Below are 25,808 nucleotides of genomic sequence, written 5' to 3'. Positions count from 1 at the left end.
ACGGACTGCACCATGCCAGGCCTCCCTGTCCATCACCAACTTTCGGAGCCTGCTCAAACTCATGTCCATCGTGTCGGTGATGCCATCCAACCATCTCATTCTCTGTCGACCCCTTCTTCTCCTGCCTTCAATCTTTCCCAGCATCAGGATCTTTTCCAATGAGTCAGTTCTTCACATCAGGTGGCCAAAGTATTGGAGTTTCACCATCAGTCCTTCCAACAAATAATCAGGACTGATTTCCTTTAGGATTGACTGGTTTGATCTACCTGCGGTGCAAGGGACTCTCAAGAGTCTTCTCCAGCACCACAGTTCAAAAGCTTCATTTCTTCTGCGCTTAACTTTCCTTATGCTCCAACTCTCAGTTCCATACATAACTACTGGAAAAACCATAGCTTTGACTAGACGGATCTTTGTTGGCAAAGAAATGTCTCTGCTTTTTAACATGCTGTCTAGGTTTGTCATAGCTTTTCTTTCAAGGAGCAAGCATCTTTTAATTTCATGGCTGCAGTCACCATCTGCAGTGATTTTGTAGCCCAAGAAAACAAAGTCTGCCACTGTTTCCATTGTTTCTCTGTCTATTTGTCACGAAGTGACGGGACCGGATGCCATGATCTTAGTTTTCTGAATGTTGAGTTTTAAGCCAGCTTTTTCTCTCTCCTCTTTCACTTTCATCAAGAGGCTCTTTACTTTCTCTTCACTTTCTGCCATAAGGGTGCTGTCACATGCATATCTGAGGTTATTAATATTTCTCCCAGCAATCCTGATTCCACCTTGTGCTTCAGCCAGCCTGGCGTTTTGCATGATGTACTCTGTATGTAAGTTAAATAAGCACGGTGACAATATACAGCCTTGACGTACTCCTTTCCCAATTTGGAACCAGTCCATTGTTCCACATCTGGTTCTAACTGTTTCTTCTTGATCTACATACAGATTACTCAGGAGACAGGTCAGGTGGTCTGGTATTTCCATCTCTTGAAGAATTTTCCATAATTTATTGTTGTCCACACCATCAGAGGCTTTAGCCAGTCAATTAAGCAGAAGTAGATGATTTTCTGGAATTCTCTTGCTTTTTCTATGATCCAGCGGATGTTGGCAATGGGATCTCTGGTTCCTCTGCCTTTACTAAATTCAGCTTGAACATTTGGAAGTTCTCGGTTCACGTACTGTTAAATCCTAGCTTGGAAGATTTTGAGCATTACTTCGCTAGCATGCGCTGCTGCTGCTACTGCTAAGTCACTTCAGTCATGTCCACCTCTTGTGCAACCCCATAGACGGCAGCCCACCAGGCTCCTCTGTGCCTGGGATTCTCCAGGCAAGAAGAATACTGGAGTGGGTTGCCATTTCGTTCTCCAACGTACGCATGCATGCTAAGTCGCTTCAGTTGTGTCCGACTCTGTGCGACCCTAGGACAGCAGCCCACCAGGCTCCTCTGTCCACGGGATTCTCCAAGCAAGAATACTAGAGTGGGTTGCCATTTCCTTCTCCACTTGCTAGCATGTGAGATGAGTGCAATTGTGCAGTAGTTTGAACATTCTTTGGCATTGCCTTTCTTTAGGATTGGATGAAACCTGACCTTTTCCAGTCCTGTGGCCACTGCTGAGTTTTCCAAATTTGCTGGCATATTGAGTGCAGCACTTTAATGGCATTATCTTTTAGGACTTGAAATAGCTCAGCTGGAATTACGTCACCTCCACTAGCCTTGTTCATAGTCATGATTCCTAAGGCTCCCTTGAGTTCATTCACACTCCAGGAATCCTGGCTCTAGGTGAGTGATCACACCATCGCTGTTATCTGGGTCATTAAGATGAATGAGAGTTCATTAAGAACTTTTTTGTAAGTTCTTCTCTGTATTCCTGACACCTCTTCCTCGTATCTTCTGCTTCTGTTAGGTCCATAACATTTCTGTCCTTTATCGAGCCCATCTTTGCATGAAGTGTTCCCTTGGTATCTCTAATTTTCTTGAAAAGATCTCTAGTCTCTCTCATTCTATTGCTTTCCTCTATTTTTGTCCTCTATTTTTTAAGAAGGCTTTCTTATCTCTCCTTGCTATTCTTTGGAATTTTGCATTCAGATGGATATATTTCTTTTCTTATGGATATATTTTCCTTTGTCTTTTGCTTCTCTTCTTTTCTCAGCTATTTGCAAGGCCTCCTCAACACAACCATTTTGCCTTTTTGTATTTCTTTTTATTGGGGATGGTTTTGATCACTGCCTCCTGTACAATGTTAACAAACCTCCATCCATAGTTCTTCAGGCACTCTCTCTATCAAATCTAATCCCTTGAAACTGTTTGTCCTTTACACTGTACAAAAATTTAGGTATTGAATGATGAAGTAGAAGGATGTGCGCTCATCTTCTCCTGCAAGAACTCCAAAATTGCAACTAACCACTGAACAACCATCTACAGAACATTGGATCCCATCAAAAAAAGATGCCCCAGGTCCAAGGGCAAAGGAGAAGCCCCAACAAGATGGTAGAAGGGGTGAAATCGCGTTTAGAATCAAACCTCAAACTCACCAGACACTCAGAGGGTTCAAACAAAACACTGTCTGCACCAGGACCAAGGGACCCCACAACCGACTGAGCCAGATCTGCTTTTGTGTGTTTGAGTGTCTCCTGCGGACGCATGGGTCAGCTGTGACCTGCCGTGGGGACAGGGGCTCTGGCTACAGCAGACCTGGGAGGTGTGGTTGTGTGGCATAAGTCCTTTTGAAGGAGGCAGCCATTGTCACCACTACCCTACCATAGTTTGACCTCAGGCCAAACTACAGGGAGGGAACATAGCCCTACCCACCAACAGAAAATTGGATTAAAGATTACTGAGCATGAACCTTGCCCATCAAAGCAAGACCCAGATTCCCCCACAGCCAGTCCCTTCCATCAAGAAGCTTATCCTCTTATCCTTACCTATCAGAGGACAGACAGAATGAAAACCACAATCACAGTAAACTATCCAAACTGATCACATGGCTCACCACCTTGTCTCACTCAATGAAACTATGAGCCATGCCATGCAGGGCCACCCAAGATGGACAGGTCACAGTCGAGTTCTGATGAAATATGGTCCACTGGAGAAGGGAATGGCAAACCACTTTGGTATTCTTGCCTTGAGAACCCATGAACAGTATGAAAAGGCAAAAACATATGACACTGAAAGACTGCTAAGAAAACCAAAAGCCAGATTTCTAACCACTGCAGTGGGGCAGCTAAGCAACAAGAAGCTAGAATGATTTAGAGTTGGAAACATCAGTAGAGACTCATGTTTAGTTTAATAATGGATTGAGATGGTTAAAAACAGAAACACCTGTTAAAATTTTAATTTTTAAATAAAGAAATAAATAAAAAATAAAAAACACAGGACTTCCCTGGTGGTGCAGTGGTAAAGACTTCACACTTCCAATGCAGGAGGCAAAGGTTTGATCCCTGGTTGGGAAGCTAAGACCCTGCATGCTTCACAGCACAACCAAAATATTAAAAAATCAAGAACAAAATAAAAGAAATATTTATTTAGAAATTATTTATTCACAGGTTCAGATACTTAAGTATTTCCTTGCTTTGTCAGCCAAGAAGGCCTAGAGGCAGTGATAACCAGTAGTAATAAGCACACTTAGTAGGCACATCTTAGTTTCTAAATATCAGCCTCCAATAAAAGCAACCAAGGTCCCTTGGAGAAATGACTGATCCTAGGAGCAAAGCAGAAAATAAACAAGATAAGCCCTGAGCATCTTGTGGTACAAGAAAGTAAGAAAGTGCTAAAACAACAAAAACGATGTCAAAAGGAAACAGGAGTCAACCGAAAAATTCCCAGTGGCCAAGCTGGAACATTTTGAACAACACAATAAAGCAAGTAGTACTGGATTAAAACCTAAAATATAAAATAAATATCCACAAGTCCATAATAATATAAATGAACAAATAAATGAGGGTGGGGAAGGAGACATATATACCATGAGGAAGAATTTAATTTATGTAGAATCACCTCACTCCTCAAAGAGATGGAGCACAGCTCCCCTCTCCTTAAGAGTGGGCTGCACACAGTTCTTTCATTCAGAGTATAACGTGAAAAGGGGAAGAAAACACCTTTACAAGGGAGAAACCTGACAAGCACCTTCTCAGCCAGGTGACACAGCACACAGCAGGCGGGGAGGACGTGCACGCCCTCTCTCCTTCCTTTCTTGACTCCATCTTTGGGGCAGTGGCAGCGCTGTCCACAGTCTAGTCACCAACATGCCCAGAGCCAGGAGCTACACACCCTCAAGGTGACCGGCCAGGAGGCGGCCGCCCAGATCAAGGCACACGCAGCCTCGCTGGAGGACATCGCTCCAGAAGAGCAAGTCCTGCTCCTGGCAGGCACACCCCGAGAGGATGAGGTCACCCTGGGCCAGTGTGGGGTGGAGGCTCTGAGCACTCTGGAAGTAGTTGGCCACATGCTTGGAGGTAAAGTCCATGGTTCCTTGGACTGTGCTTGGAAAGTAACAGGTCAGACTCCCAAGGTGGACAAACAAGAGAAAAAGAAGAAAACGGGCCAGGCAACGAGGTGTACTTAGTACAATCACGCTTTGTCAAAGTTGTGCCCACCTTTGGCAAGAAGAGCCCCAGCGCCAACTGTTAAGTCCTCTTTAATCTTGGCTTTGTCTAATAAAGCCACTTAGCTCAATCAAAAAAAAAAAATGCAAGTTGACAGTATGTGATGAAAATGGCACTTTATCTCTGTAGCCTTCCTCCCAAAATTTCACAACACTAGTCTAATCATAAAAAAAAAAAAAATCAGATAAATCCAATTGAAGGATACCATGGCAAAAACACCTGATCAGTATTCCTCAGAACTATCAACGTTTTCAAACATAAAGAACATCTGAGAAACTGTCAGCTAAAAGAAAAGAAAGGAAAAGGAAAGTGAAGTCACTCAGTCGTGTCCCACTCTTTGCGACCCCATGGACTGTAACCTACCAGGCTCCTCTCTCTGTGGGATTTTCCAGGCAAGAGCACTGGAGTGGGTTGCCATTTGCTTCCCCAAGGATCAAACCCAGGTCTCCTGCATTGCAGGCAGACGCTTTACCATCTGAGCCACCAGGGAAGCAAAAGGACCTTTAAGGAAATACAGCAACTAAATGCAATGTGGTATTTTGGGTGGAATTCAAAAACAGAAAAAATACATTAAAGTCCAAAGAAATCTGAATAAAACATGGACTTCAGTTAAAAACAATTTATCAACACTGGTTTATCAATGTAGCAAATGTACCATGGTAACGTTAATAAGAGAAATTGGATGCAGAGTATATAGGAACTCTGGGCGATCTTTGTAACTTTTTGGAAATCTAACACTGTCCTAAAAAATGTTTTTAAACCACCTCTACCTTCAGATATTCAAACAAGCTTTTATAATTTTGTAATTCACCATCAAATCTTAACTTCTCAAGAATTACTCCTTACTGCAACATTTTTCTCTTATAAATTATACTTTTCGAGAGGGCCTAAACTTATTATCCTTTTCTATACGATTTAATGCTTGCCTTTTTAGGCTTGCCTTTATATTATTAACATATATATAAGAATTGTTTTGCCAAGAGAACGCACTGGTCATAGCAAACATCCTCTTCCAACAACACAAGAGAAGACTCTACACACGGACATCACCAGATGGCCAACACTGGAATCAGATTGATTATATTCTTTGCAGCCAAAGATGGAGAAGCTCCATGCAGTCAGCAAAACAAGACCAGGAGCCGACTGTGGCTCAGATCATGGACTCCTTATTGGGAAATTCAAACTTAAATTGAAGAAAGTGGGGAAAAACCACTAAACCATTCAGGTATGACATAAATCAAATCCCTTATGATTATACAGTGCAAGTAAAAAATAGATTTAAGAGACTAGATCTGATAGACAGAGTGCCTGAGGAACTATGGACGGAGGTTTGTGACACTGCACAGGAGACAGGGATCAAGACCATCCACAGGAAAAAGAAATGCAAAAAAGCAAAATGGCTGTTTGAGGAGGCCTTACAAATAGCTGTGAAAAGAAGAGAAGCAAAAAGCAAAGGAGAAAAGGAAAGATATACCCATTTGAATGCAGAGTTCCAAAGAATAGTAAGGAGAGATAAGAAAGCCTTTCTCAGCGATCGATGTAAAGAAATAGAGGAAAACAATAGAATGGGAAAGACTAGAGATCTCTTCAAGAAAATTAGAGATACCAAGGGAACACTTCATGCAAAGATGCGCACAATAAAGGACAGAAATGGTATAGACCTGACAGAAGCAGAAGATATTAAGAAGAGGTGGCAAGAATACACAGAAGAACTGTACAAAAAAGATCTTCACGACCCAGTTAACTAGGATGTTGTGATCTCACCTAGGGCCAGACATCCTGGAATGTGAAATCAAGCGGGCTTTAGGAAGCATCACTACAAACAAAGCTAGTGGAGGTGATGGAATTCCAGTTGAGCTCTTTCAAATCCTGAAAGATGATGCTGTGGAAGTGCTGCACTCAATATGTCAGCAAATTTAGAAAACTCAGCAGTGGCCACAGGACTGGAAAAGGTCAGTTTTCATCCCAGTCTCAAGAAAGGCAATGCCAAAGAATGCTCAAACTACCACACAACTGCACTTATCTCACACGCTAGTAAAGTAATGCTCAAAACTCTCCAAGCCAGGCTTCAGCAATACGTGAACCGTGAACTTCCAGATGTTCAAGCTGGTTTTAGAAAAGCCAGAGGAATCAGCGATCAAATTGCTAATATCCACTGGATCATCGAAAAAGCAAGAGAGTTCCAGAAAAACATCTATTTCTGCTTTATTGACTATGCCAAAGCCTTTGACTGTGTGGAGCACAATAAACTGTGGACAATTCTGAAAGAGATGGGAATACCAGACCACCTGACCTGCCTCTTGAGAAACCTGTATGCAGATCAGGAAGCAACAGTTAGAACTGGACATGGAACAACAGGCTGATTCCAAATAGGAAAAGGTGTCAAGGCTGTATATTGTCACCCTGCTTATTTAACTTATATGCAGAGTACATCATGAGACATGCTGGGCTGGAGGAAGCACAAGCTGGAATCAAGATTGCCGGGAGAAATATCAATAACCTCAGATATGCAGATGACACCACCCTTATGGCAGAAAGTGAAGAAGAACTAAAGAGCCTCTTGATGAAAGTGAAAGAGGAGAGTGAAAAAGGGAAATTCAGAAAACTAAGATCATGGCATCTGGTCCCATCACTTCATGGCAAATAGATGGGGAAACAGTGGCTGACTTTCTTTTTCTGGGATCCAAAAATCACTGCAGATGGTGATTACTGCCATGAAATTAAAAGACGCTTACTCCTTGGAAGGAAAGTTATGACCAACCTAGATAGCATATTAAAAAGCAGAGACATTACTTTGCCAACAAAGGTCCATCTAGTCAAGGCTATGGTTTTTCCAGTAGTCATGTATGGATGTGAGAGTCGGACTATAAAGAAAGCTGAGCACCAAAGAATTGATGCTTTTGAACTGTGGTGTTGGATAAGACTCTTGAGGGTCCCTTGGATTGCAAGGAGATCCAACCAGTCCATCCTAAAGGAGATCAGTCCTGGGTGTTGATTGGAAGGTCTAATGTTGAAGCTGAAACTCCAATAATTTGGCCACCTGATGTGAAGAGCTGACTCATTGGAAAAGACCCTGATGCTGGGAAAGATTGAGGGCAGGAGGAGAAGGGGACGACAGAGGATGAGATGGTTGGATGGCATCACCAACTCAATGAGCATGAGTTTGGGTAGGCTCTGGGAGTTGGTGATGGACAGGGAGGCCTGGCATGCTGCGGTTCATGGGGTCTCAAAGAGTGGGACATGACTGAGCAACTGAACTGAACTGAACTGAAGAATTGTTTTTTCTACTTGTTAAGTGGATGCTGAAGTATAAGTAAGCTTTGCCTTTTCTCTGACCTTTAAAATTTTATCACCATTTTGCAACCTTGATAATAATTCAGAAAGAAAAAACCCTCAAGGGATGCTAAAACTGGTGACAGTTTGATAAGAAACACAATCATTACTTAGACTCCCACAAAAATATTTATTAACAACAAAAGCAAAAATTAACAACTTTAAATGGAGAAATCAGGCCAACATCACTTTAATCAAGTAATCAAACACGGTGCTCCTGCCAAAAACCCATAATCCATAATATGGATCTAATCATGATGAACAACCAACCCAAATGAGCAACATTCTACAATATAAACTGACCTATACTTTCCAAATATATCAGTTATTAAAGGAGAAAAAAAAATTTCCATATTTGAGGGAACTACTGAGACCTGACAATCATAATGTGACAGTCGCTTCAGCAACAGTAGAGACAGTGTAAAATGAAAGAAGTGAAAGTGTCAGTCAGTTAGTTGTATCCGATCTTTGCAACCCCATGGACAGTAGCTTTCCAGGCTCCTCTGTCCATGATATTCTCTAGGCAAGAATACTGGGAGTAGGTAGTCATTCCCTTCTCCAGGGGATCTTCCCAACCCAGGGACCAAACCCAGGTCTCACTCATTGCAGGCAGATTCTTTACCGTCTGAGCCACCAGGGAAAGAATATACTTAACACAACTGGTGTAACTGGAATATGGATTACAGACAATATATTTTATCAATGTTAAATTCCTAACTCTGGTAACTATACTACAGCTATGCAAGAGAATGTCTACTGATATGTGCAATGCCTTGGATGGATCTTCAAGGAATTATGCTGAATGAAAAAAGCCAATTTCAAGGATTATAAACTGGAGAATTTACATTGCATTCTTTTGTGTGTTTGACGGGGAGGGGGGCACGTCACACAGCTTGTGGGACCTTAGCTCCCTGACTAGGAATCTAAATTGGGCTCCCAGCAGTGACAGTGCTATGTCCTGACCACTGGATGCCAGGGACACCCCTATACAGCATTCTTTTTTTTAACGTTTATTTACTTGTTTTTCATTTTTGGCTGCTCTGGGTCTTTGTGGCTGCACTTAGGCTTTCTCTAGGTGTGGCGAGCAGGGGTTTACTCTCTAGCTGTGGTGCTCAGGCTTCTCACTGCAGTGGCTCCTCTTGTTTGCAGAGCATGGGCTCTAGAGCTTGGAATCAGTAGTTGTGGCACAGGGGCTTGGTTGCCCCGAGGCATGTGGAATCTTCTCCAACCAGGGTTCAAATCCCTGTCCCCTACACTGGCAGGTAGATTCTTAACCACTGGACCATCACAGAAGTCTACAGAAGTCACTTTAAGAAGCAGCATTCTTAGAGTGGGAAATGGCAACCCACTCCAGTATTCTTGCCTGGAAAACTCCATAGTCAGACAAGCCTGATGGGTTACAGTCCATGGGATCGCAAAGTCAGACACCACTGAGTGACTGAGTACACAATATAAACATGGCTCTCACCTTGAAGGCTTTGAGAATTTAATGCAGTGAAAGTAATCCCTTATTAAAATTAAAGTCACCCATTAAAATGAAAAAGCAAAATTCTTAAAGTGACAAAAATCATAGAGAAGGAGAACCTAGAGTAGTTATGTTAGAGTAGTAGTCAGAGGTTAAAAGGATGGGAGGGAAAGAGGTGGCATGCAAGATTGTGATGTAACTGTTGCTATCTTGACTGTAATGATCACACTAATCTATACATGTGATGAAAATGTACAGAAATAAATACAAAAATAAGTACACAAAAAACTGGTGACTTTTGAATAAGGTAGATGGATTGTATCAATTTCCTGGTTTAGATGTTTTTTCTATAGTTATATAAGATGTTACTACTAGGGAAATATGAGTAAAGGGTAACCAGGATTCTTCTGTGTTATTCTTATACCTACATGTGAATCTACAATTCTCAAAATTAAAAAAAAAAAAAAAAAATTAAATGGTGCCAGCATTTTTTTCAAGATGTTAAAATTTTATTTACAAAGCTTCTTTGTTGTACAGAAAAAAATGCTCTTATAATCTCACTGTAATTAGACGGTTGACTCACCAATCACAGCTACTGATACTACAGCAAGAGTCTTATGTGAAAACCTAACAATGCTTACAATTTTATATGGGTGAAGTGTGCACAGAATCGAACATCATTCTTTTTGGGGATGACTACAATGTGCATAACAATGTTTAGAGTATGGTATTGTTTTAGTTTTAAAGAGCGAGAGATATATAAATATGTATGTATATATGTATTTGTTTATATAAACCAAGGAAAAACACATTTTCAACCACTAGTTGCTTCAGGAATGAAAACTGGGTGACTGGGGAAAGGGTGGAAAGATTAGCATTTCTCTAGGTTCAATGTTCCTAAGGCCCATGGCTTTCTTCAATTTAAGGCAAATATTATCAATTGCCTACTATTTGCTAGTGAGTGGGTAAGTAATGGTCACTCAGTCATGTCTGACTTTTTTGAGACTCCATGGACTGCAGCCTAGCAGGCTCCTCTGTCTATCGAATTCTCCAGGAAAGACTGGGGTGGGCTGCCACTTTCTTCTCCATACTATATGCTAGACACTGTGCTAACAAGTATTTTAGTGGTGGTTGCAGGGTAAAACTAAATTACACAAAACAGTACAAAAGATGGTCCTCCACCCTCAGATAGGGGTAAATAATTAGATATGGGAATTTCAAAGGAATAAGGTGAAATCTAAGACAAAGGTATAGGATACAGAAGTGGGGCTCTTGGTGCGATCAAGATGGTTTTGGGGAGAAGTACACTTGAGCTGTAAAGGCTGAAAAATAGCAAAGCAGGGGGTGGGTCAGGGAACAGAAAGCTCTCTCAGTGTGGTTGGATGCTGTACCAATAGCTCTATGTGTATTTACATACAATGAGGTGTTATTATCCCATTTTGCAGATAAGGAAATGAAGGCACAGAGAGAACAGGTAACTTGCCCAAGATTACATGGTTAATAACTTGGAACAGTCCGGTACCAAGACAGTAGTTTTAGTATCTGCCTTGGAAACATCTGGCTTATTTCACCCCTATCCTTTAATCCTGCCTCCTTCAATTGGTTGTTCTCTCCCTTCACTCTCCTAGCTCTCTAGATTTTCTCCTGCTATCCTCCTCCCTTGTTGCAAACATTATAATGGCCTTTCTCTCTTTCTCTGTCTCTACACATAGCTTGCAAATCTTGAATTCAAATCTGGCCACATCAAAACTATAACAAAAGATTAGAAACAATTTAAATGTTAATTCATATGCAAATAGAGAAAATTTATGTTACAGACACAACAGAATACTAAGAAGCCATGAAAAAGAATAAAGCAGTTCTGTGACGATAGATACATAATATCAAATATCTTGCTAAGTAATAAGAAAAGACACAAAGAAAAATGAGTATGCCAGCTACCATTTGTGAGGGTGGGGTTTTACTTGTGTGTATATTCATTAATAGTGGCTTCCCAGGTAGTTCAGTGGTAAAGAATCCACCTGCCAATGCAGAAGACGCAGGTTCAATCCCCGGGTTGGGAAGATCCCCTGAAGAAGGAAATGGCACCCAACTACAGTATTCTTGCCTGGGAAATCCCATGGACAGACAAGTCTCGCAGACTACAGTCCATGGGGTCACAAAAAAGTCAGGCACAACTTAGCTACTAAACAACAACAAATTCATTAATGCATAGGTTGGAAATTCCCAGGTGGTCCAGTGGACTACATGCTTTCACTGCCGAGGGCCCAGGTTCAATTCCTAGTAGGAGAACTAAGACCCCACAAGCCGAGTGGCACAGCCAAAAAAATAAATAAAATAAAATAAATACATGGGTTATCTAAAGAACAAAAAAAACTTAAGAGAATAATTATCTCCTTACAGAGAACTAGGAGAGGCACAAGACTTACATTTCACTGTATTCTTTTTAAATGTTAAACGATAGGCATGTACCTACTATTAGAAATAAATATATCCAAGAACTTCCCTGGTGGTCGAGTGATTAAGAATCCACCTGCCACAGCAGGGGACACAGGTTCCATCCCAGGTCCAGGAAGATTTCACATGCCTTGGGGCAACTAAAGCAATGTACCAAATGACTGAAGCCCACCCTCTAGAGCCTGTGCTCTACAAGAGAAGCCACTACAGTGAGAAACCCAAGCACTACAGCCAGAGAATAAGTCCCCTTTCCACAACTAGAGAAAGCCCATTCAAAGAAACAAAGACCTAGTGCAGCCAAAAATAAATTAAATTTTTAAAGAAATAAATTCAGATACAAAGAAAAAACTAATGGTTACCAGTGAGAGGGGAAGGGAAGGGGCAAAACAGGGGTAAGGCATTAACAAGTACAAACTACCATGTAAACAATAAGCTACAAGAGTATATTGCAGAATCAAATCAACAAAAATAGAAATGAAAAAGGAGAGGTTACAACAGAAAATGTAGAAATACAAAGGATTATAAGAGACTATTACAAACTATATGGCAACAAACCTGGAAGAAATGGACAGATTCTTAGAAAAGTTCAATCTTCCAAGACTGAACCAGAAAGAAATAGAAATTATGAACAATCCAATTACAAGCACTGAAATTGAAGCTGTGATCAAAAATCTCCCAAAAAACAAAAGCCCAGGACCAGATGGCTTGACAGCAGAATTCTATCAAACACTGAGAGGAGTTAATGCCTATCCTTCTAAAACTCTTTCAAAAAATTGTAGAGGAAGGAACACTTCCAAACTCATTCTACAAGACCACCATCACCCTGATACCAAAACCAAAGACAACACAAAAAAGGAAAACTGCAGGCCAATATCACTGATGAACACAGATGCAAAAATCCTCAAAAAATTCCAGCAAACAGAATTCAGCAACACATCAAAAAGCTCATACACCATGATCAAGTTGGGTTTATTCCAGGAATGCAAGGATTCTTTAATATAATCAATGTGATACACCATATTAAAAAATTGAAAGATAAAAACCATATGATTATCTCAGTAGATGCAGAAAAAGCCTTTGACAAAATTCAGCACCCATTTCTGATTAAAAAACTCTTCAAAAAATGGGCATAGAAGGAACCTATCTCAACATAGCAAAGGCCATATATGATAAGCCTACAGCAAACATTATTATCAATGGTGGGAAACTGAAAGCATTCCCCCTAAGATTAGGAACAAGACAAGGGTGTCCATTTTCACCACCATTATTCAACATAGTTCTGGAAGTCCTAGCTACAGCAATCAGAGAAGAAAAAGAAATAGAAGGAATCCAGATCGGAAAAGAAGAAGTAAAGTTCTCACTGTTAGCAGATGACATGATACTGTACATAGAAAACCCTAAAGATAGTATCAGAAAATTACTAGAGCTAATCAGTGAATTTAGAAAAGCTGCAGGATACCAAATCAATACACAGAAATCACTTGCATTTCTATATACTAACAATGAAAAATCAGAAAGAGCAATTAAGGAATCGATCCCATTCACCACTACAACAAAAAGAATTAAGTATATAGGAATAAACTTACCTAAGGAGACAAAAGAACTGTACACAGAAAATTATAAGACACTGATGAAAGAAATCAAAGATGACATAAACAGATAAGAGATAGCCCATGTTCCTGGGTAGGAAGAATCAATATTGTGAAAATGACTATACTACCAAATGCAATCTACAGATTCAATGTGATCCCTATCAAATTACCAATGGCATTTTTCACAGAACTAGAACAAAAAATTTCACAATTCATATGGAAACACAAAAGACCCTGAAAAGCCAAAGCAACCTTGAGAAAGAAGAATGGAGCTGGAGGAATCAACCTTCCTGACTTCAGATTATACCACAAAGCTACAGTCATCAAGACCGTATGGTACAGGCACAAAAACAAAAATACAGACCAATGGAACAAGATAGAAAGCCCAGAAATATACCCAGGCACCTATGGGTACCTTATTTTTGACAAAGGAGTAAAGAATATACAAAGGGGCAAAGACAGCCTCTTCAATAAATGGTGCCAGGGAAACTGGACAGCTACAAGCGAAACAATGAAATTAGAACACTTCCTAACACCATACACAAAGATAAACTCAAAATGGATTCAAGACCTAAATGTAATACCAGAAACTATAAAACTCTTAGAGGAAAACATAGGCAGAACACTCAATGACATAATTCAAAGCAAGAGCCTCTATGACCTACCTCCTAGAGTAATGGTAATAAAAACAAAAGTAAACAAGTGGGACCTGATTAAACGTAAATGCTTTTGCACAGCAAAGGAAACTCTAAGCCAGGTGAAAAGACAACCCTCAGAATGGGAGAAAATAATAGCAAATGAAACAACTGACAAAGGATGAATTTCCAAAATATACAAGCAGCTCATACAACTCAATACTAGGAAAACAAACAACCCAATCAACAAGTGGAATAAGACCTAAACAGACATTTCTCCAAAGAAGACATACAGATGGCTAACAAACATATGAAAAGATGCTCAACATCGCTTATTATTAGAGAAATGCAAATCAAAACCACAATGAGATATCACCACACACCGGTCAGAATGGTCATCATAAAAAAGTCTACACACAATAAATGCTGGAGAAGATGTGGAGAAAAGGGAACGCTCTTGCACTGTTGGTGGGAATGTAAATTGATACAGCCACTATAGAAGACAGTATGAAGATTCCTTAAAAAACTAGGAATAAAACCACCATATGACCCGGCAATCCCACTTCTAGGCATATACTCTGAGGAAACCAGGGTTGTAGTATTGCAGCACTATCTATAATAGCTAGAACATGAAAGCAACCTAGATGCCCACTGACAGATGAATGGATAAAGAAGTTGTGGTGCATATACACAATGGAATATTACTCAGCCATAAAAAGGAATGCATTTGAGATACTTCTGATGAGGTGGATGAACCTAGAACCTATTATACAGAGTGAAGTGAGTCAGAAAGAGAAAAAAATATTGTATTCTAACACACATATACATAATCTAGAAAAACGTTTCTGAAGAATTTATTTACAGGGCAGCAATGGAGAAACAGACATAGAGAACAGACTTACGGACATGGGGAAAGGGGAGGAGAGGGTGAGATGTATGGAAAGAGTAACATGGAAACTTACATTACCATATGTAAAACAGACAGCCAAGGGGAATTTGCTGTATGGCTCAGGAAACTCAAACAGGGGCTCTGTATCAACCTAGAGGGGTGGGGTGAGGAGGGAGACGGGAGGAAGGTTCGAAAGGGAGGGGATATAAGTATACCTATGGCTGATTCATGTTGAGGTTTGACAGAAAACAACAGGGTTCTGTAAAGCAATTATCCTTCAATAAAAAAATAAATTAGAAACAAAAGTATTGTACAACACAGGGAATACATCAATACTTTATAGTAACTCTAAATGGAGTATAATCTTTAAAACCTATGAATCACTATATTGTACACCTAAAATATTGTACAACTATTCTTCAAGAAAAAACATATCATTTTTTAAAAATTAAACAAATAAATAAATGTTAAAAACCAGAAGGTGGTAGTCTCCTTGGAGATTACTATTTACTTCCTTAGTAACAATGGGCCTTTCTTCACTGAGTCATGAAATCATACCAAGGATTCCTGAGCTTATTCACCCTACCTGACATGAGTTTGAGTAAACTCTGGGAGTTGATGATGGATAGGGAGGCCTCACGCGCTGCAGTCCATGGGGTTACAAAGAGTCAGACATGACTGAGCAACTGGGCTGAACTGAACTGAGTAGATAATGTACTAGTATACAACCAAAACATGGTTAATACTATAGAGAATTAAGTACACATAAAGTTCTCTACAAAATTAATCTGCTAGGGAAATCTCTGGTGACCCAGTGGTTAAGACTCTAAGCTTTCACTGCCAAGGGGCTGGGTTCAACCCCTTGTCAGAGAACTAAGATCTCAAAAGATGTGCTGTATGGTGAAGCCAAATAAGTAAGTATATAAGTAAATAAAAATAATCCTCTGAACAAGATCCCAACCACAAAGAGTTCCTATTTCCTTATTTTCAGTATTATTGTAAAGTATCCTTGGTGGAAAAGAGCTTTGCTGTAGAGAGCATGAACTAATCTTCGCAGGCAACCATTAGTCTACTTAACCAAAATAGACAACCAGGTAAAAGGTCAATTCAGGGGGCTTCCTGGTGGCTCAGTGGTAAGGAATAGACCTGCCAATGCAGGAGACATGGGTACAACCCTTGGTCTGGCAAGATCCCACATGGTGCAGAACAACTAAGTCCATGTACCACAACTACTACAGTCAAGGGCCCACATGACTCAACTACTGAGGCCACGTGCCACAACTACAGAAGCCTGTGCACCAAGAGCAGGTACTCCACAACAAGAAAAGCCACTGCAGTGAGAAGCCTGCGCACCACAATGAAGAAGAGCCCCCACTCACCGCCACTAGAGAAAGTCTGCTGGGATCAACAAAGACCCAGCACAGCGAAAAAATAAAATAGATAAACAAAGTGTTAAGCCAGCATGTATAGGAAGTGAATGGTAAAAGGCATACTATCTATCAATAGAAGGGTAGATAAACATGTAAACACAAAAAACTACTAATTAACTGAGCATAAGTTAAGATCATAACTTGTATTCAGTGATTCTATTTAACCAGAGGATAAAATCATGGCTCACAGCCTTGTCGTGGCAAAGGGACTTGTGTAACTCAATGAAGCTATGAACCATGCCCTGAAGGGCCACTCAAGATGGGTCATAGTGGAGAGTTGTGAGAAAATGTGGGGAACTGGAGAAGGAGATGGCAATCCACTCCAGTATTCTTGCCTGGAGAACCCCATGGACCATATGAAAAAGCAAAAAGATAAGACACCGGAAAATGAGTCTTGGTAGATGTTCATTAAGCTACTGGGGAAGAGCAGAGTGCAATTGCTAATAGCTCCAGAAAGAACATAGCTGCTTGGCCAAAGCAGAAATGATGCTCAGTTATGGATGTGTCTGCTAGTGAAAGTAATGTCCAGTGCTGTAAAGAACACTATTACATAGGAATCTGGAACTTTAGGCCCATGAATCAAGGTCAATTGGATATGGTCAAGCAGGAGACGGCAAGAGTGAATACTGCTAATTTAGAAATCAGTGAACTAAAATGGACAAGAATGGACAAATTTATTTTAACTCAGATGACTATTATATCTACCACCATGAGTAAGAATCCCTTAGAAGAAATGAAGTAGCCCTCATAGTCAACAAAAGAGTCTGAAATGCAGTACTTGGGTGCGACCTCAAAAATGACAGAATAATCTCAGTTCATTTCCAAGGCAAACCATTTAACATCACAGTTATCCAAATCTATACCCAAACCACTGGTGCCAAAGAAGTTGAAATTGACCAGTTCTAGGAAGACCTACAAGATGTTCTAGAACTAACACCAAAAAGAGATGTCCTTTTCATCACAGGGATTGGAATGCAGAAATAGGAAGAGATACCCAGAAAAACAGGTGAATTTGGCCTTGGAGTACAAAATGAAGCAGGGCAAAGGCTAACAGTTTTGTTAAGAGAACACGTTGCTCATAGCAAACATCCTTTTCCAACAACATAAGAGACAAAGACTCAAAAAAAAAAAAAAGAGAGACAAAGACTCTACACATGGACATCACCAGGGTCAATATTAAAATCAGATTGATTATATTCTTTACATCCAAAGATGAAGAAGCTCTGTACAGTCAGCTGGAGACACTACACAAGCTCTATACAACACCTGAAGTTGACTGTAGCTCAGATCATAAACTTATTGTAAAATTCAGATTTCAACTGAAGCAACTAGGGAAGACCACCAGGCCATTCAGGTATGACCTAAATCAAATTCCTTATGATTAGAAAAGGGAAGTGAAGAAGAGATTCAAGGGATTAGATCTTGTAGACAGAGTACTTGAAGAACTATGGATGGAGGTTCAACACTGTACAAGATGCAGTAACCAAAATCATTCAAAACAAAAAGAAACATAAGAAAGCACAGTGGTTTTAAGAGGAGACTACAAATAGCTGAGGAAAGAAGAGAAGCAAAAGGCAAAGGAGAAAGGGAAAGATACAGCCAACTGAATGCAGAGTTCCAAACAGTAACAAGGAGAAACAAGAAGCCCTTCTTAAATGAACTTTGTAAAGAAATAGAGGAAAAGAATAAAATGAGAAAGACTAGAGATCTCTTCAAGAAAATTGGAGATATCAAGGGAACATTTCAGGCGAGCATGAACACAAAAATGGACAGAAATGGTAAGGACCTAAAAGAAGCAGACGAGATTAAGAGAAGGTGGCAAGAATACAGAGAAGAACTATACAAGAAAAGCCTTAATGATCTGAATCATCCACAATGCTATGGTCATTCACCAAGAGCCAGACATCCTGGAGTGTGAAGTCAAGTGAGCCTCAGGAAGCATTAGTATGAATAAAGTTAGTGGAGATGATGGAATTCCAGGTGAGCCATTTCAAATCGGAAAAGATGATGTTTTAAAGTGCTGCAATCTATATGTCATCAAATTTGGAAAGCTCAGCTGTGGCCAGAGGACTGGAAAAGATCAGTCATTCCAATCCCAAAGAAGGACAATGCCACAGAATGTTCCAACTACCATACAATTGTGCTCATCTCACATGCTAGGAAAATAATGCTCAAAATCCTTCAAACTAGGCTTCAACAGTACGTGAACCAAGAACTTCCAGGTGTACAAGCTGGGTTTAGAAATGGCTGAGGAACCAGATATCAAATTGCCAACATTTGTTGGGTCATAGAGAAAGCAAGGGAATTCCAGAAAAAAGTCTACTTCTGCTTCATTAATTATGCTAAAGGCTTTGACTGTGTGGATCACGACAAACTGGAAAATTCTTAAGAAGAGATAGGAATACCAGACCACCTTACCTGTCTTCTGAGAAAACTATATGCAGGTCAAGAAGCAACAGTTAGAATAATGGACTAGTTCAAAATTGGGAAAGGAGTACGTCAAGGCTCTATATTGTCACCCTGCTTGTTAAACTTCTATGCAGAATACATCATGCAAAATGCTGGGCTGGATGATGGAAACATGATTGCCGGGAGAAATATCAACAACCTCAGATATGCAGATGATAGTAACTGAAGAGGAACTACAGAGCATCTTGATGAGGGTTAAAGAGGAGAGTGAAAAGGCTGGCTTAAAACTCAACATTCGAGGGACTTCCCTGGTGGTCCAGCGGCTAACACTCCTTGCTCCCAATGCAAGCGGATTGGGATCAATCCCTGGTGGGGGAAATAGATACCACATGCCACAACTAACACCCAGTGCAGCCAAATAAATAAGTAAAAATAAATTTTTTTTTTTAAAGTCTAACCACTAAAAAACAAAAACCTTAACATTAAAAAACTAAGATCCAGCAACCAGTTCCATCACTTCACAGCAAAGAGAAGGGGAAAAAGTGGAAACAATGACATTTTATTTTCTTGGGCTCCAAAATCACTGTGGATGGTGACTGCAGCCATGAAATGAAAAGACGCTTGCTCCTTGATGGGAAAGCTATGACAAACCTTTCTTGTTCAGTCACTAAACTGTGTCCAACTCTTTGAGACCTCATGGACTATGGCACATCAAGCTTACTTGTCCTTAAAAAGCTCTTAGTTTGCTCAAATACATGTCCATTGAGTCAGTGATGCAATTCAATCATCTTATTCTCTGCAGACCTCTTCTCTTGCCCTCAATTTTTCCCAGCATTAGGGTCTTTTCCAATGAGTTGGCTCTTTGCATCAGGTGGCCAAAGTACTGGAGCTTCAGCTTCAGCATCAGCATCAGTACTTCCAATGAATATTCAGGGTTGATTTCCTTTAGGATTGACTGGTTTGATCTCTTTGCTGTTCAAGAGACTCGCAGTAGTCTTCTCCAGCACCAGTTTGAAAGCATCAATTCTCAGGCCTTCTTCATAGTCCAACTCTCACATCCACAGGTAACTACTGGAAAAAAACCACAGCTTTGACTATATGGACCTTTGTCAGCAAAGTGATGTCTCTACTTTTTAACATGCTGTATAGGTTTGTAGAGATATCACTTTGCCAACAACATAATTATTATGGAATTTATAAGATAGGATTTTCCTGTTCCAAATGCTTGCTTTCTATTTTGTAAAATAATAGTTTGGGAAATGTTAATAATGTTAAGGGTGAAATAGGTAACTAAAATAACACTGGTGGTCACTGAAATAACTGTTAACAGAAAAAATTCAGACTTCTAAGAGAGAAAATTGACTCACCCACCCCAATTTGAGCCCACTAGAGCCTGTCTATGGGAAGAAGCATATTCAGTAAGATCTCAACTCTTCAGCAGTAAAGAAAATAATCACACAGATCTCCCTAGTGGCACAGTGGATGAGAGTTCGTCTACTAATGAAAGGGACACAGGTTTGATCCCGGGTCCTGGAGGATTGTGCATGCCACAGGGCAACTAAGTCCATGCACGGAAACTACTGAAGCCATTGAGCCCTAGAGCCTGTGCTCAGCAACAACAAAAGCCAGCACAATGAGAAGCCTGTGTCCACAGCTAGAGTAGCCCTGCTCACTGCAACTAGAGAAAGACCATGCAGCAACTCAGCGCAGCCAAAAAGAAAGAAATAAATAAAAAGAAAATCACCACAAGTCTTCCATTTGCAGATCAGATATGCTATCATGATGGCTTATAATGTCATCACAATCAGAATCTTGCCTGAAGCAAGTTATCTGGGCTCCAGAGCTAGACAGAAAACCTCCATTATGTCCTATGCATCTCCTTCTATGTTTCCAGGTACTGCTAATGGTAAATGTAATGTTAATGCTCACATTCCTTTCTCATGTGAAAATGAAGAGGAAAAAAAAAAGGCCAAATAGTACTAATTCTTCTCAAACCATTTTTTTTTACGTTAAGGAATTAAAAATTGTCTACAGGTTCATTTACTTAAAAATAAATTTATGTCTACCTTCCTCTATTCCCATTAGTTTAGGATCAAGCTTAGTAATATGTTTTAATGTACCACCCAAACAAATGACCTAAACAGAAGAAAGGGGCAAAAAATACTTTATATTTTCTTTTTTTTTTAATGTGGATCATTTTTAAAGTCTTTATTGAATATGTTATAATATTATTTTCATTTTATGTTTTCGTTCTTGGCCATGAGGCATGTGGGATCCTAGCTCCTGGACCAGGGATCAAACCCACACCCCCTGCATTGGAAGGCAAAGTCCCAACCACTGGACCACCAGGGAAGTCTCTGTATTTTCTTATTTTAAAACTCTGTAAAGATGATCTACACAAGAAGACTAAGACCTCTAACTACATAAGGTCATACATTAAGTATATTCGTTACTTACATATATATGACAAACCACAAAACCACCGTCCAATTGTAAAGCCAAGGGAAAAGGAAAGCTTATCTTACATTCAAAACAAAAATATACTCTATCACATAACTAATTTATTGTTTAACTCTTATCCATAAAAAAGGACTATACACATAAAAACTTGTTTATGAGTAGTGAGTGAAGGACTTTCTGGGTGGCCAGTGGTTGAGGCTCCATGCTTCCAATGCAGGGGGCGCAGGTTCAATCCCTGGTCTGAGGAACTAAGATCCTATATGGCACTCTGTGCAGCCAAAGCAGAAAAAAAAAAAAAAAAAAGTACTGAATGAAAGAAAGTTAAAGGTTAAATGACTAAAAAATTGCTTCCTGTATCCAAATACACAGGTACTGTCAAATCAAAGTGGTGATTATCATGCTAAAAAACAACACTTCAAACTTATAGAGTCTCTTCCAACCTTCCTCTGAAGAAACCAAAAAATAAAAAAATTATTAAGGTGATCAGTTATAAGCATAAATTCTATCCCAGTTTTCACTGCAACACTGTTTACAATAGCTAAGATATGGACACAACCTAAGTATCCATCAACAGATGAATGGATAAAGTAGAATGGTATACATACAATGGATGACTGCTCTGCCATTAAAAACGAGAATGAAGTTTTGCCATTTGTAACAACTTGGATGGATTCAGAGGGTATTGTGCTAAGTGAAATAAGTCAGACAGAGAAAGAAAAATACTGTAAAATAATATTTATACGTGGAATATAAAAATTAAAACAAACTAATGAATATAAAAAAAGTAAAAGACTTACAGATATAGAGAACAAACTAGTGGTTACCAGTAGGGAGTGGGAAATGGGGAGGAGCAAGGTGGGGTAGGGGATTAAGAGGTACAAACTACTACATATAAGATAAATAAGCTACAACGGTATATCGTACAAGATGGAATATTTTATATTATCTATAAATGCAATATAATCTTTAAAAATTTTTCATCACTATGTTGTATATACCTGAAACTTATATAACATTATAAATCAACTATTCCTCAATAAAAAAATAAATAAACTTTAAAATAAACAAGAACATAAATTCCAGAGTCATACAGATTCAGATTTGAAACCTGAGTCTCCCACTTAAAATCTGTGTGCCACCTGGCATGCTAATTTACCAAAGCTTCAGTTTCCTCATCTCTTAAATAAGGATATCATTATTACTTTCATTACAAGTTTGTTATGAAGAGAAACTGAATAATACACAAAGAGCACTTAGCATAACCTGACACACATTTTACAACGTTAACTATGGTTTATAGTTTAATTCTATATAGTAAATCACACAGTTTCTCTAATATACTATATTGACAGCCCCAGTTTTGAATGGCAGAAGAACATAAAATAAAACAGGTAACAACAGACAGAATACATGGAATTATAGAAATCACTGACTAAAATAGTAACTGCCTATACCTCAATGAGAAGACAGTGAATTCTTCATAAATTAAACATAAAATAATTGTTGCTGGTTGGTATGGTATATACAGTTCTCATAACACACACACACAGAGAAACATTCCTTTCTTGAAGGTAGAATGAGAATCTAAACCCAGAAGCCTCTCAGTTAGTTAGGGGAAATTTTAATGACTTAATATAATTTCATAATGGAATGGTAGGTGAAGTACATTGGTTTAAGACAACTAATGATTCCCAATGAAAATGTGAAATTTCCACCACTAACAAAAGAACAAAAATTAAAGAATTATACTTGATCACTACGTTGTCCAAAATCAACAACTACCTTCTTTTGTGGATGTTTCCTTAGGCTCACAGAGCAAAAAACAAGTACCTTGCCACGAGAACGCACTGGTAATAGCAAACACCCTATTCCAACAACACAAGAGAAGACTCTACAGGTGGACATCACCAGATGGTCAACACCGAAATCAGATTGATTATATTCTTTGCAGCCAAAGATGGAGAAGCTCTATACAGTCAGCAAAAACAAGACAAGGAGCAGACTGTGGCTCAGATCATGAACTGCTTATTGCCAAATTCAGACTTAAATTGAAGAAAGTAGGGAAAACCACTAGACCATTCAGGTATGACCTAGATCAAATCCCTTATGAGTATACAGTGGAAGTGAGAAATAGATTTAAGGGACTAACCTGGTAGACAGAGTGCCTGATGAACTATGGACAGAGGTTCGTGACATTGTACAAGAGACAGGGATCAAGAAAATCCCCATGGAAAAGAAATGCAAAAAAGCAAAATGGCTGTCTGAGGAGGCCTTACAGATAGCTGGGAAGAGAAGAGAAACGAAAAGCAAAGGAGAAAAGGAAAGATATTCCCATCTGAATGCAGAGTTCCAAAGAATAGTAAGGAGGGATAAGAAAGCCTTTCTCAGCGATCAGTGCAAAGAAATAGAGGAAAACAACAGATTGGGAAAGGCTAGAGATCTCTTCAAGAAAATTAGAGATACCAAGGGAACATTTCATGCAAAGATGGGCACAATAAAGGACAGAAATGGTATAGACCTGACAGAAGCAGAAGATATTAAGAAGAGGTGGCAAGAATACACAGAAGAACTGTACAAAAAAGATCTTCACGACCCAGATAATCACGAAGGTGTGATCACTCACCTAGAGCCAGACATCCTGGAATGTGAAATCAAGTGGGCTTTAGAAAGCATCACTACGAACAAAGCTAGTGGAGGTGATGGAATTCCAGTTGAGCTCTTTCAAATCCTGAAAGATGATGCTGTGAAAGTGCTGCACTCAAGATGCCAGCAAATTTGGAAAACTCAGCAGTGGCCACAGGACTGGAAAAGGTCAGTTTTTGTTCCAATCCCAAAGAAAGGCAATGCCAAAGAATGCTCAAACTACCACACAATTGCACTCATCTCACATGCTAGTAAAGTAATGCTCAAAATTCTCCAAGCCAGGCTTCAGCAATACGTGAACCGTGAACTTCCAGATGTTCAAGCTGGTTTTAGAAAAGGCAGAGGAACCAGAGATCAAATTCCCAATATCCGCTGGATCATCGAAAAAGCAAGAGAGTTCCAGAAAAACATCTATTTCTGCTTTATTGACTATGCCAAAGCCTTTGACTGGGTGGATCACAATAAACTGTGGACAATTCTGAAAGAGATGGGAATACCAGACCATTTGACCTGTCTCTTGAGAAACCTGTATGCAGGTCAGGAAGCAACAGTTAGAACTGGACATGGAACAACAGACTGGTTCCAAACAGGAAAAGGAGTACGTCAAGGCTGTATATTGTCACCCTGCTTATTTAACTTCTATGCAGAGTACATCGTGAGAAACGCTGGGCTGGAAGAAACACAAGCTGGAATCAAGATTGCCGGAAGAAATATCAATAACCTCAGATATGCGGATGACACCACCCTTATGGGAGAGAGTGAAGAAGAACTAAAGAGCCTCTTGATGAAAGTGAAAGAGGAGAGTGAAAAAGTTGGCTTAAAGCTCAACATTCAGAAAACTAAGATCATGGTATCTGGTCCCATCACTTCATGGCAAATAGATGGGGAAACAGTGGAAACAGTGTCAGACTTTATTTTGGGGGGCTCCAAAATCACTGCTGATGGTGATTGCAGCCATGAAATTAAAAGACGCTTACTCCTTGGAAGGACGGTTATGGCCAACCTAGATAGCATATTTAGAAGCAGAGACATTACTTTGCCAACAAAAGTCCGTCTAGTCAAGGTATGGTTTTTCCAGTGGTCATGTATGGATGTGAGAGTTGGATGGTGAAGAAAGCTGAGCGCCGCAGAATTGATGCTTTTGAACTGTGGTGTTGGAGAAGACTCTTGAGAGTCCCTTGGACTGCAAGGAGATCCAATTAATCCATCCTAAAGGAGATCAATCCTGGGTGTTCATTGGAAGGACTGATATTGAAGCTGAAACTCCAACACTTTGGCCACCTCATGCGAAGAGTTGACTCATTGGAAAAGACCCTAATGCTGGGAAGGATTAGGAGCAGGAGGAGAAGGGGACGACAGAGGATGAGATGGTTGGATGGCATCACCAATTCGATGGACATGGGTTTGGGTGGACTCCGGGAGTTGGTGATGGACAGGGAGGCCTGGTGTGCTGCAATTCATGGGGTCGCAAAGAGTCGGACACGACTAAGCGACTGAACTGAACTGAACTGAATGAATATGGAACCATAAAGAAGGCTGAGCAAGGAAGAATTGATGCTTTCAAACTGTGGTGCTGGAGAAGACTCTCGATAGCAAGGAGATCAAACCAGTCAATCCTAAAGGAAATCAACCCTGAATATTCACTAGAAGGACTGACACTAAAGCTAAAGCTCTAATACTTTGGCCACCTGATGCAAAGAGCTCACTCACTGGAAAAGACCCTGATACTGGGAAAGACTGAGGGCAAGAGGAGAAGAGGGCATGGCATCACTGACTCAAGGGACATGAGTTTGAGCAAACTCTGAGAGACAGTAAAGGACAGGGAAGCCTGATGTGCTGCAGTTCATGGGGTCACAAAGAGTCAGACACGACTTAGAGACTGAACAACAACTTTTGAAAATATATTAC

The 25,808-nt window shown here is 39.9% G+C and overlaps 1 protein-coding gene and 1 pseudogene across 10 annotated transcripts in view; one reads left to right on the top strand and one right to left on the bottom strand.

The window, feature by feature from the left end:
• The window catches only part of LOC145539565 (ubiquitin-like FUBI-ribosomal protein eS30 fusion protein pseudogene), a 33,556-nt pseudogene extending 28,944 nt beyond the window's left edge, over positions 1–4,612 (top strand).
• PIK3CB (phosphatidylinositol-4,5-bisphosphate 3-kinase catalytic subunit beta) overlaps positions 1–25,808 on the bottom strand; it is a 188,702-nt gene that overhangs the window by 153,302 nt on the left and 9,592 nt on the right. The window lies entirely within an intron of this gene.

The sequence above is a fragment of the Giraffa tippelskirchi genome, chromosome 2, assembly GCF_054371585.1.
Source record: "Giraffa tippelskirchi isolate mGirTip1 chromosome 2, T2T-mGirTip1v1.2.pri, whole genome shotgun sequence".
In the NCBI taxonomy this organism is placed as follows: Eukaryota; Metazoa; Chordata; class Mammalia; order Artiodactyla; family Giraffidae; genus Giraffa; species Giraffa tippelskirchi.
The sequence above is the reverse complement of the archived record's forward strand: the minus strand, read 5'-3'. Positions and strand labels throughout refer to the sequence as shown.